The sequence below is a fragment of the Ananas comosus genome, unplaced genomic scaffold (genome assembly GCF_001540865.1).
Source record: "Ananas comosus cultivar F153 unplaced genomic scaffold, ASM154086v1, whole genome shotgun sequence".
In the NCBI taxonomy this organism is placed as follows: Eukaryota; Viridiplantae; Streptophyta; class Magnoliopsida; order Poales; family Bromeliaceae; genus Ananas; species Ananas comosus.
In genome coordinates, this window is record NW_017890782.1 from 22,371 (window position 1) to 35,157 (window position 12,787).

At 46.2% G+C, this 12,787-nt stretch overlaps 1 long non-coding RNA gene across 1 annotated transcript; it reads right to left on the minus strand.

The window, feature by feature from the left end:
• Nucleotides 1–2,004: 2,004 nt before the first annotated feature.
• LOC109704231 lies at nt 2,005–2,728 on the minus strand. The gene is made up of 3 exons (XR_002214235.1): nt 2,379–2,728; nt 2,176–2,287; nt 2,005–2,102 (listed from the first exon to the last, which is right to left on the minus strand). It is a non-coding gene; the product is annotated as an uncharacterized LOC109704231 (long non-coding RNA).
• Nucleotides 2,729–12,787: the final 10,059 nt, after the last annotated feature.

A 12,787-nucleotide genomic window follows, 5' to 3' on the forward strand; every position in this document is an offset into this window, starting at 1 on the left:
TTTTTTTTTTTTTTTCATTTCACTCGATAAGAGAGAGAGATGCACATATTAGGAAGTGAAAAGGGTAAATTTTGTTATTCTACCTTGTTCTGCGAATAGGGGAGAACTTAGCTTAATGAGTTATTCCCGTATAAATTGTTAAGCCTAGAACAACTAGCTTTAAATATTTGCAATGCTATTTGGTGGAACAAAAAGGGAAATCCCCTCTTATTCTAGGATATCCTCTCAACCAAATGCAGCCTAAAAGAATCCCTAAAATATCAACTCATCTCTTCTCTTCCTAGCAAGAGAAATATAGGTGAAACTTCTTTTTCCTCCTAAAGCTTCCTTGAGCTTCTCTAAGCTCAAAAGAAATGAATCTAGGACCCTAAATTAATAAAAAAAAAGGAAAAATGCCTGTTAAACCGACATGTGGGGCCCGCATATGAGGGGTGGTACACTGTACACTTCTTTGTAGTATATGCGTTAAACGCTGGTGATAAAAACGGTGGATTACACCATCCAAAACCCAAACTTTCCTTTTTTGGTAAAAAACGAAACACAACAAAAACAGACTTTACCAAATAAGGAAAGAAGGCCGTGCTTTTGACACACAGTCGCGGCCCACTAAAAAATCCATGCGAGTGTCCGTAGAATTGGGCCAAATTAAAACTAATAAATAGGCCCTGAGAATCAACCGTACCTCTGTGGCCCACTAAAATATCTATGTGGGTGTTTGTACGATGTGTCATGCCCCGGATGTCTCGTTCTCCGGGTACGCCGACAAATCCGCCGTATACACAGGAATTTCCCCTTTATACGAAGCGTCAATAGTACCTGTAGATATACAATACTACAAACAGTAGCATAGAGCTGCTCAATAAACAAAAGCTAAACAACTGAGTTTCATATATATAGTCCCAATCCAAAATACAGGGTTACTCGCAGTGGCGAGTTAAGCAAGCTATGTACATAAACTCAAAACAAAACATCTACCTGCAGTAGGGGTGCCTCTAGCTCTGTTAGTCGGGTAGGGCTCTAGCTCGCGACACCTTTGCCTCGATCCTGATCCACGGAAGGCGCAGCAGCTGAAACCTGTGGCTCTGCAAAACAGGAGTAACAACTGGGCGTGAGAACTACTGTAAAAACAAGTAGTCCTCAGTGGGTACCGCCCAAACAACATCGGTCCACCCACTAAGTCTACAGAAGGAGCAAGAGTAGTCAGAAAAGTAGGAAGTAAACTCTACCGCTATCGATCACTACACTATCATGCTCTACACTAACCAACTGTAGGAAATGTCAAATCTGACCCAATCCAATCGGGACTGTAAACATACCCGTCCCTGGGACTATGAATACACCCGTCCCTGCCCCGTTGCGACTATCCAGCTACCTCCACACAAACTGTCTGTGGAGAGCAAGTCCAACTGGCATGAGCGACACCAACACGAAAGTACAAAGCTTGGCTCCGGAGTGACACTCGCGGGCGCTACCCAATCGAGTATGCAGCGTATCTCTGTCGAGCTCAATCAAGCTCTCAATAGCCAAAGTCAAGTAACAGACTCAAACTGGTCTAACAACCAACAGGTAACGTGCCTCGGCACAATCTGACGCCAAAAAGGCGATACGGGTCCACCGTCAACTCTGACGGCACCCAACAGTCCGGAACAACCTGAACGACCCTGTAAAAATCCACTCGGCATACCAGCACGAGCGAAAATGTATTCTAAACTACCTGGAGTACTCGTCTCGAGGATACAGCGACAGTACAATTTTATAACAGCTCCTAGAGCTAAATCAGGCAGTTTAAACCGGTGACAGGTCCAAATCGCAGGTTTTCTCCTAATTCACTTTCCAAGTCCAACATGTATAATCTATTTAATTTATTACCACATGCTTCAAATTCAGATTTGCAATCTAACATATAATCCATGAATTCGAGCTAGAATAGATTATCAAAATCGAGATCTATACATGTCGACGATTCTAAACTTAGGAGTCAAAATCGATGTAACCCACCTCGAAATGCTAGCACCTGGCAGCGAACGAAGCCTCGAACCAAAGTGGCCCCTGCTGGATCAATGGGAACCCTCCAAGTCAAGCACTCGAGCTAATTCCAAGCTCTACGATCAAAATTCACCAATTCAGTCTGAATTTCGCAGCAACAGAGTAGAAAAGGAATTCGACCAAGCTAACCTTCACCAAATCCAGCAAGTAAGGGCTTCGTGGATTCCTCTCGAAGTCCCGAATCCAATGAACCAACTCTCCTCGCAATCTGATGCTCCTACGTCGAGAACGAGCTGAAATACTAACAGTCGACGACAAGATCCTGCGAATCAGCACTTAAGCTCGAATTAATGATACCCGAAGTATGCGCAGCAATTCCATAGAGCACTCACCTCGATAGATCCTCAAGAGTCGGCGCAATGTCGAGGACGACGGAAATCCACACTCGCCCGAGCACCTCACAGCACCAAGACGACACAACGTGCGCTCGAAAGGCTCCGCGGCACCACGTCGGCGACGAAACTCCACCCGAGCTCCACCTTGCTCACAATCGGCTCTAGAGAGAGAGAGGGAGAGAACCAAGAGCAAAACTCTCTCTCTCAGCCTCACTCTACATGTAAATAAGCTGGGGAGAGGAGGGTGATACGAACGAGGTAGAAAAAGACAAAAACACCCTCTCACCTACCCTGGTGTACCGGTACACGGGATCGCGTACCGGTACAGGAAGCCAGCCCGAGAGCAGTACGCGCTCAACCAGTATACTGTACCGGTACACCTCGCTGGCTGTACAGATACAGCAAGCAGGAAAATCTGCTATTTTGCATATTTCTTCGCTGAAGGCCGCCCTCGCGTCGCACGGAGTCCGTTTTGCGTCTATTTGACGCCAACGCGACTCGGACTTGTTCCGACACTCTCCAGAGCTGTCGACAAGCCTCCACAGTCAAACACCAGGGATCTCACATTCGCCCCCACTACAAAAAGTTTCGTCCGCGAAACTGAAATGTACCTCTGCTCAGGCATCAAACAAATAGGGGTAGGCTTCTCTCATCACCGTCTCAGGCTCCCAAGTCGCCTCCCGCTCATCATGATTACTCCACTGCACTTTTACATACGGGATGACCCGGTTGCGCGATTCTTTCGTCTCTCGAGTAAGAATCCGCAACGGTCGCTCCTCGTATCTCAGATCCTCACCAATCTCTAGTGGAGTGAAGTTAATCACGTGAGAGGGATCGAAAACATATCTCCTCAATGCTGAGATGTGGAAAACATCGTGGATGCCAGCAAGTTGCGGGGGTAGAGCTATCCTGTATGCAACCGGTCCGATACGCTCCAATACCTCGAAAGGGCCAACAAACCGTGGACTAAGCTTTCCACGTACTCCAAATCGGCGTATCCCTCTGGACGGCGAGACTTTGAGAAAAACATGATCCCCAACCTGAAACTCCAAGTCTCGTTTCCTGGTATCGGCGTAGCTCCTCTGTCGGCTCTGTGCTGTCAGAAGGTGTCGTCGAACGACTCTCACCTTTTCCTCAGCCTCACGTAGAATGTCCGGTCCAAGTGTCCTACGCTCACCCACATCGCTCCAAAACAGGGGGGATCAACATCTGCGTCCATACAACGCCTCAAACGGAGCCATCTGAATGCTCGTTTGATAGCTGTTGTTGTACGCAAACTCAACCAGTCTCACATGTCGATACCACTCTCCTCCAAAATCCAGGACGTATGCCCTCAGCATATCCTCTAGAGTCTGTATGATCCGCTCTGACTGACCATCTGTTTATGGGTGAAACGCCGTGCTAAAGTGCAGCTGAGTGCCCAAGGCTGTCTGAAGGCTCCTCCAAAACTGGGACACAAACCTCGGATCTCTGTCTGACACAATCGACACTGGCACGCTGTGCAGCCTAACGATCTCATCGAAGTATAGCTGCGAGAGTCTCTCACTGGACCAGGTAGTCTGAACCGGTAGGAAGTGAGCAGACTTGGTCAGTCTGTCCACTATCACCCAAATAGCATCGTAGCCACCCTGCGCTCTAGGCAATCCAACAACGAAGTCCATCGTGATGTACTCCCACTTCCACTCTGGCACTGGCAGACTCTGAAGCTTGCAAGCAGGTACCAGATGCTCGGCTTTCACCTGTTGGCAAGTCAAACACTGAGCCACAAATCTGCCAATGTCCCTCTTCATTCCAGGCCACCAGAACTGTGCCTTAAGATACTTATACATCTTGGTTCCCCCAGGGTGAACCGTATAAGGAGAACAATGAGCCTCTCTCAAAATGTCTGCTCGGATCTCAGAATCCACAGGCACATACAGTCGGTCCCTGTACCGTAGTACTCCCGAACTGTCCAAAGCAAAACCCTCAGCCTGCCCCCTGTCTAGCTGCTCTCTAGTCCTTAACAAGTACAGATCTCTACTCTGTTTCTCGAGGATCCTATCCAAGAGAGTGGGCTGCAAAACTAGAGATGTCAGCTTTGCCGTAGACCCAGAGGGTACTATCTCGAGTCCCAGCCGCTGTAGCTCCTCGAGTAGGGGTCTCTGCTCAGTAATCCTCAAACTCAGACTCTGCACTGATTTCCTGCTCAACGCATCTGCCACAACATTCGCCCTGCCGGGATGATACTGAATACTAATGTCATAGTCCTTCAGTAACTCCAACCACCGGCGCTGCCTCAGGTTCAGCTCCCTCTGTGTGAACAGGTACTTGAGACTTTTATGATCGGTGAAGACCTCGCAGTGCTCGCCATACAAGTAATGCCGCCAGAGCTTCAAAGCAAAAACCACCGCGGCAAGCTCCAAGTCATGCGTAGGGTAATTCTTCTCATAATCCTTTAACTGCCGTGAAGTATAAGCAATCACCCTACCATACTGCATCAGCACGCAACCAAATCCACTGTGCGATGCATCACTGTAGATAACGAATCCTTCGCCCATAACAGGAAGGGCAAGGACAGGAGCCGACGTCAACCTCAGTCTTAACTCGTCAAAGCTCCTCTGACAGTCGTCGTTCCAGACAAAATGAATCCCCTTTCGCGTCAAGCGTGTGAGGGGTGTAGAAAGCTTCGCAAAGCCTTCCACAAACCGACGGTAATATCCAGCCAGTCCCGGGAAGCTCCGTACCTCAGTCACCGTCGTCGATCTAGGCCAATCTCGAATTGCCTCAATTTTCTTCGGGTCCACTGCTACGCCCTCGGCTGAAATCACGTGGCCCAAGAAAGCAACCTCTCGTAGCCAGAACTCGCACTTCTTTAACTTGGCATACAACTTCTTCTCTCGCAGAAGCTGTAGCACAATCCTCAAGTGCTCCTCATGCTCAGCATCACTCCGGGAGTAAATCAGGATATCATCGATGAAGATTACCACAAACCTATCCAAGAACGGCTTGAACACTTTGTTCATCAAATCCATGAATGCGGCAAGGGCATTCGTCAATCTAAAAGGCATCACTGTGAACTCATAATGCCCGTACCGAGTCCGAAAAGCTGTCTTGGGAACATCTCGGCCCTCACCCTCAACTGGTGGTAACCTGACTGGAGATCAATCTTCGAGAAGACATAAGATCCCTGCAGCTGATCAAACAAATCATCAATGCGCGGCAAGGGATACTTATTCTTGATGGTTACTTTATTCAACTTCCGGTAATCCACACACAGCCTAAGTGAACCATCCTTCTTTTTCACAAACAACACCGGCGCTCCCCAAGGCGACACACTGGATCTCACAAACCCTCTATTCATCAAGTCCTGAAGCTGTGCCTTTAGTTCTCTTAGTTCTGCCGGCGCCATCCGATAAGGTACTTTTGAGATTGGTGCAGTTCCAGGAACTACATCAATCACAAACTCAATCTCCCTCTCCGGCGGCAACGTCGTCAACTCAGGGGGAAACACATCCGGAAACTCGTGGACTACTGAGATGTCCTAGATTCCCGGCGCTGCCGTAGGTACCTCCACAACAGTCGCTAGGAAAGCGATACACCCGCTACTCAGCATCTGTCGAGCCCTCACCGAAGAGATCCAGGTGGCAAACAACGTACTCTTGCAGCCCCTGAAAGTGAACTCCTCCTGGCCTGGCTCGCGGGCATGATCCACGAATCCAACTGCACCGGACATGACCAACAACACTCTGCAACCTGTAAAATATGGTCCGGGATCTGCACCTCTCGTGCTTGTGACAATGCCCCTAACTCTAGACCATGGAACAATGCAAATGCTAGCCTAACAAAAGAATGCGAGGCTCCAGTATCAAAAAGAGTGAGTACGAATGCCGAAAATCAAAGTGATACCTGCCACTACTCGGTCGGCTGTTGTAGAGTCCTCCACCTGAGCTGCATAGACTCTGCCACTTGGAGCCTGCTGTTGCCGCTCACCCTGTCGCGGCATGGACGACCTATCCTCCTGGCGGTAACTCGGTGTTGCTCTGTAAGTCTGCTGAGGTGCTGGTGGAGCCGAAGCTGATGATGGTGCTGGAGATGCTGCTCGGGGACAAGCTGCCCTCATGTGTCCCGGCTGACCACACCCGTAGCACCAGCCCTCCCTCTGCTCACACTGTCTGGGCCAGTGTGGTCCTCCGCAGATCACACACTGCGGCGTCCTCTCTGGCTGTCCCCTCTGACTAGAGTCCCTGGATCGCTGACGACCCGAGGACCCTCGACCCTGTGAACGCGATCGCGGAGGCCTCGGCGGACGCCTGCTACTCGACTGACCTCCACCATCTGGAGCTGGGTGATTCCTGTCCTGACTCTGCCCCACGGCCTGAGTCCTCTCCTGCAGCGATGTCTCCCCTCGCTCCACCCACAAGGCCTGCTTTATAGACGCATCCAGAGTCCTCGACCTCTGCGTCCGAGTCAACCTAAAGATATCCGGTTTCAGCCCCTGCTCGAATATGTACACCCTGTGCGCCTCGTCTCTAGCCGCAAATGGTACATAGTTCAGGAGTCGAGTAAACTCCCGAACGTACTCCTGCACTGGGCGGTCTCCCTGCTGAAGCCTACTTAAATCCTCCTCGAGCTTCTGCTTCACACTGTTGGGAAAGAACATCCCAAACAGCATTCTACAGAACTCATCCCACCTCAGCTGCGCCGCCACCAGCCCCTGGTCTCGCCTCGCCCTCTGCCACCAGTCATGCGCATCACCTGCTAAACAGTGTACTCCCAGAGGTACCTGCTCCCCCTCTAGAATGAACAGATCCTCAAATAGTTTCTCCATCATACTGACCCATCCCTCAACAACCCAGGCCTCAGTGCACCTGCCATCGTAAATCGGTGGATCAAAACGACGAAAGCGAGCCAACCTCTCAGTCCGCCGCTCCTGCTAGGCCTCAGTAAACAGTACGGGCCCCCTAGCAGGCGCAACTGGCGCTGCAGGAAGCTCCACTGGTGGGGGCATAGCTGCGGCTGGAGCTGACGCTGCGGTAGTCGGTGGTGGAACAGTCTGCTCTGGTACTCTCGGTGCAGCACTCGGTGTCTGAGCCACCCTGACACAACCTCTGCAACAACTCCCCCTGCTGCCTCGTCACCTCAGTCAGGGCAGCCAACCGTGCACTCAGATCAGGGGGTGCGCTAGCCTCAGGTCGCACACTCGGCTCTACAACAGGGGGTGCACTCGCCTCCGGTTTGTCACTCTGCTCCTGCCGGGCACTCTGCTCTATCTGCTCAGGTCTCTCGGGAGATCCTGTACGATCCCGCGCCAACTGGGCACGCTCCCGCAATGACGGTCGACCTCGGCGACGATACATAGCTGAAAGGAACAAATCGGGGTCAGATACAACACAACACTCTCGACCCAATAAACGAAAGTCTGGAAGGCGGTCTCTATTTTCCTCCAAAATTATGTCGTCTGCAGCCAACATAATTTCTCAGGCCAAAACAGGAACTCCTTCAATCACTCATTCCACTCTAGGAGGAGTTAGAACAAATAATCATTGACTTTCGCAATTAAATTACGCCACTCGCGTCTTGCTTTTCCTAAGGTTTGCCTAACTTAGGTTTCCTAGCTCCCAACGACCTATAGCAAAGCTCTGATACTAACTTAATCTGTCACGCCCCGGATGTCTCGTTCCCCGGGTACGCCGACAAATCCGCTGTATACACAGAAATTTTTCCTGTATACGAAGCGTCAATAGTACCTGTAGATATACAATACTACAAACAGTAGCATAGAGCTGCTCAATAAACAAAAGCTAAACAACTGAGTTTCATATACATAGTCCTAATCCAAATTACAGGGTTACTCGCACTGGCGAGTTAAGCAAGCTATGTACATAAACTCAAAACAAAACATCTACCTATAGTAGGGGTGCCTCTAGCTCTGTCAGTCGGGTAGGGCTCTAGCTCGCGACACTCTTGCCTCGATCCTGATCCACGGAAGGCGCAGCAGCTGAAACCTGTGGTTCTGCAAAACAGGGGTAACAACTGGGCGTGAGAACTACTGTAAATACAAGTAGTCCTCAGTGGGTACCGCCCAAACAACATCGGTCCACCCACTAAGTCTACAGAAGGGAGCAAGAGTAGTCAGAAAAGTAGGAAGTAAACTCTACCGCTATCGATCACTACACTATCATGCTCTACACTAACCAACTGTAGGAAATGTCAAACCTGACCCAATCCAATCGGGACTGTAAACATACCCGTCCCTGGGACTATGAATACACCCGTCCCTGCCCCGTTGCGACTATCCAGCTACCTCCACACAAACTGTCTGTGGAGAGCAAGTCCAACTGGCATGAGCGACACCAACACGAAAGCACAAAGCTTGACTCCGGAGTGACACTCGCAGGCGCTACCCAATCGAGTATGCAGCGTATCTCTGTCGAGCTCAATCAAGCTCTCAATAGCCAAAGTCAAGTAACAGACTCAAACTGGTCTAACAACCAACAGGTAACGTGCCTCGGCACAATCTGACGCCAAAAAGGCAATACGGGTCCACCGTCAACTCTGACGGCACCCAACAGTCCGGAACAACCTGAACGACCCTGTAAAATTCCACTCGGCATACCAGCACGAGCGTAAATGTATTCTAAACTATCTGGAATACTCGTCTCGAGGATACAGCGACAGTACAATTTTATAACGGCTCCTAGAGCTAAATCAGGCAGTTTAAACCGGTGACAGGTCCAAATCGCAGGTTTTCTCCTAATTCACTTTCCAAGTCCAATATGTATAATCTATTTAATTTATTACCACATGCTCCAAATTCAAATTTGCAATCTAACATATAATCCATGAATTCGAGCTAGAATAGATTATCAAAATCGAGATTTATACATGTCGACGATTCTAAACTTAGGAGTCAAAACCGATGTAACCCACCTCGAAATGCTAGCACCTGGCAGCGAACGAAGCCTCGAACCAAAGTGGCCCCTGTTGGATCAACGGGAACCCTCCAAGTCAAGCACTCGAGCTAATTCCAAGCTCTACGATCAAAATTCACCAATTCAGTCCGAATTTCGCAGCAATAGAGTAGAAAAGGAATTCGACCAAGCTAACCTTCACCAAATCTAGCAAGTAAGGGCTTCGTGGATTTCTCTCAAAGTCCCGAATCCAATGAACCAAGTCTCGTCGCAATCCGATGCTCCTACGTCGAGAACGAGCTGAAATACTAACAGTCGACGACAAGATCCTGCGAATCAGCACTTAAGCTCGAATTAATGATACCCGAAGTATGCGCAGCAATTCCATAGAGCACTCACCTCGATAGATCCTCAAGAGTCGGCGCAATGTCGAGGACGACGGAAATCCACACTCGCCCGAGCACCTCACAGCACCAAGACGACACAACGTGCGCTCGAAAGGCTCCGCGGCACCATGTCGGCGACGAAACTCCACCCGAGCTCCACCTTGCTCACAATCGGCTCTAGAGAGAGAGAGGGAGAGAACCAAGAGCAAAACTCTCTCTCTCAGCCTCACTCTACATGTAAATAAGCTGGGGAGAGGAGGGTGATACGAACGAGGTAGAAAAAGACCAAAACACCCTCTCACCTACCATGGTGTACCGGTACACGGGATCGCGTACCGGTACAGGAAGCCAGCCCGAGAGCAGTACGCGCTCAACCAGTATAGTGTACCGGTACACCTCGCTGGCTGTACCGGTACAGCAAGAAGGAAAATCTGCTATTTTGCATATTTCTTTGCTGAAGGCTGCCCTCGCGTCGCACGGAGTCCGTTTTGCGTCTATTTGACGCCAACGCGACTCGGACTTGTTCCGACACTCTCCAGAGCTGTCGATAAGCCTCCACAGTCAAACACCAGGGATCTCACAGGGGCCCAATTTGAACTCATAAATGGGCCCTCAGAATCAAGCATCTGATGCTGCATATGCAGTTCGCGTATCATTTCACATCAATCGAGAATTTAGGGCCTCGTTCTAGAGAGAGGAGGACGAGAAAGAGAGTGAAAGCGAAAATAGGGTAACGGATTAGGGTTGGCGAGTGAAAACCCTATTTGTAGAGATGCTACAAAAGCATATAAACCCTCCAAACTTTCAAATTTACAACCAAACAACCTCAGCTTTTACGCTAGGTTTCTAACACCTGCCCGAACTTAATTTCAAGCGCTCGAATCCATCATAGTTGCGTCCAGTCCACAATCCGGATGCGCATTCAATTTGTCTGCTTCACGAATCGGGCTTTCACATGGAAAATCGGATGTCTGATTCCATAATTCCTTATGTGACCTCTTCTATCAGTTGAGTGTTCGAAAGTGATTCGAACACCCGCAAAGGATTGGCTGAAAGTGGTTTTAGGCGCCCCAGGGCAATCCTGTCATCCGGATATCCAGTCATTAGCATTTGAGCGGTCGGTTTGGGAGTTCAAAATATTCTAGGTGCCCTTAGAGTGAGATATGAAATGATCGGGCCACTCGCAGCGCAATCTGGGCGCTCAAAAGTGGCCTCTTACCAATTTTGTTCTCTAGGAGAGCGTCTGATCTGGATTGGGCCGTTCGAAACCTTTCAAGTGCCTATTTCGGACGTCCTAAAGGTCTGGAACTCAAATTTTTCCTTTTTCATAGGTTTGTTTTAATTAGAATTGATTTCAATTCGATCCAAACTCAATCTAGGCTTTTCTAACTTTATTTTAATTATGTCTCACATGATTTAATTCGCACTTTGTCAATTTAGCCAAAGTCTGGTACGTTACGAAAATTTACATTTTAAATGTCAGACTATATATAAATTTAGATTTTGAATTAAATTTAAATTCTAAATTTAATTTCACTTCAATAGTTTTAATTTAATATTTGATTTTAGTCGAATTGTATGTTCATATTCAATTTCAAATTCATTTTGAAATTTATTTATTAATATTTTAATGATATTTCGATTTCATTTTCAACTTCTATTTATATTTTCATTTCAAATTTTGAAAGTCTACAATTGAATTTTTAATTTTAAATTTTTAAATTTCTTAAAATCAATTTCAAAATTTCAAATTCATACTTTTTAATTCGATTTTAAATTAAATCAATATGAATGTTGATTTTAAATTTAATATAATCAAATTTCAAATTCAAAGTTAAATTTGAAGTAATTGGATAGCATTGATTTCAAATTTTAATATTTTAAATGAAAATTTCAAATTCAAAATTCATATTTTGAATGTTAATATTCAGATCATTGATTTGATTTTAAAATTTTAAATTAAATCAATGTCAAACTCATAAGTTAAATTTTAGATAATTTCAAGATTAATGATTTGACTTTCAAATCTTAATATCAAGTTAATTTCTTAATAAATTCATTTTATAATTTTACAATTCATATTACATATTTTGAAGATATTCAAACTTAAAGTAAACATTCAATTTAAAATTTTCAATAAAATTCATAATATTCAATATAAATTATATTTAAATTGTAGATTATAATTTAGAAATTTTTATTATAAACAAATGCATAATAATTTAATATTCTTATTATTATAATTGCGCGAACCAAATGCAGGAATCATACAATATTTCCCAGTAATCTCATTTCTGCAAATGAAATTACACTAATCTTTTAATATTTACAAATCTTAGATGACGCGATCCGAACTCCTAAAAATCAACTTTCTCATCTGAATTCTACTAACAATTTAGGATAATCAAATAAAAATCAAAAGAAGAAATGAAAAAAAAAATATATAAAAGAAAAATCTAAATGATAGATTGCAAGGTAGCCCGAGCATACATTGCAGGAACGAAGATGCCGCGTCCCCTAGCTGGGTCTCTTCTGATTATCAAGCAGGTCGATGCAGGCACAAGAAGAAGTTCCGAGATCCCAAGTTGATCACCTTCTCCGCTGGGTCCAAACCTACCAATCAAATAATTAAATAGGAAACAAAAACTTCTTTGATAATCTATGCCTAGAAAATTATTAAACACACAACAGTACGTACGTACGTACGTAAACCTACCGTCATCGGTCATCGACTTCTTTAATGCTAAATGATTGAGTTATGATGATGATTTTAATTAGAAATGTTCGATAAACACACAACAACAGTGTGCACGATAAACCTACTGTCATTGACATTTTTAATGCTGAATGATTAAGTAATGACGATGATTTTAATTAGAAAAGTTCAACGGCCTCTCCAATGACAGGTGATGATGACAGGTGATATATATATATATATATATATATATATAGAGAGAGAGAGAGAGAGAGAGAGAGAGAGAGAGAGAGAGAGAGTAGGGCTACTGTGCTATTAGGAGCACAGCAGCGCTTGTGCTGCTAAGTTCTTAACTACCCATCAAATTTGATGGGAAAGAAGAGTAATTGGAGAGAAATTGGATTTTTCAATTTCTCTTCTCTTTAAATTTCTCTT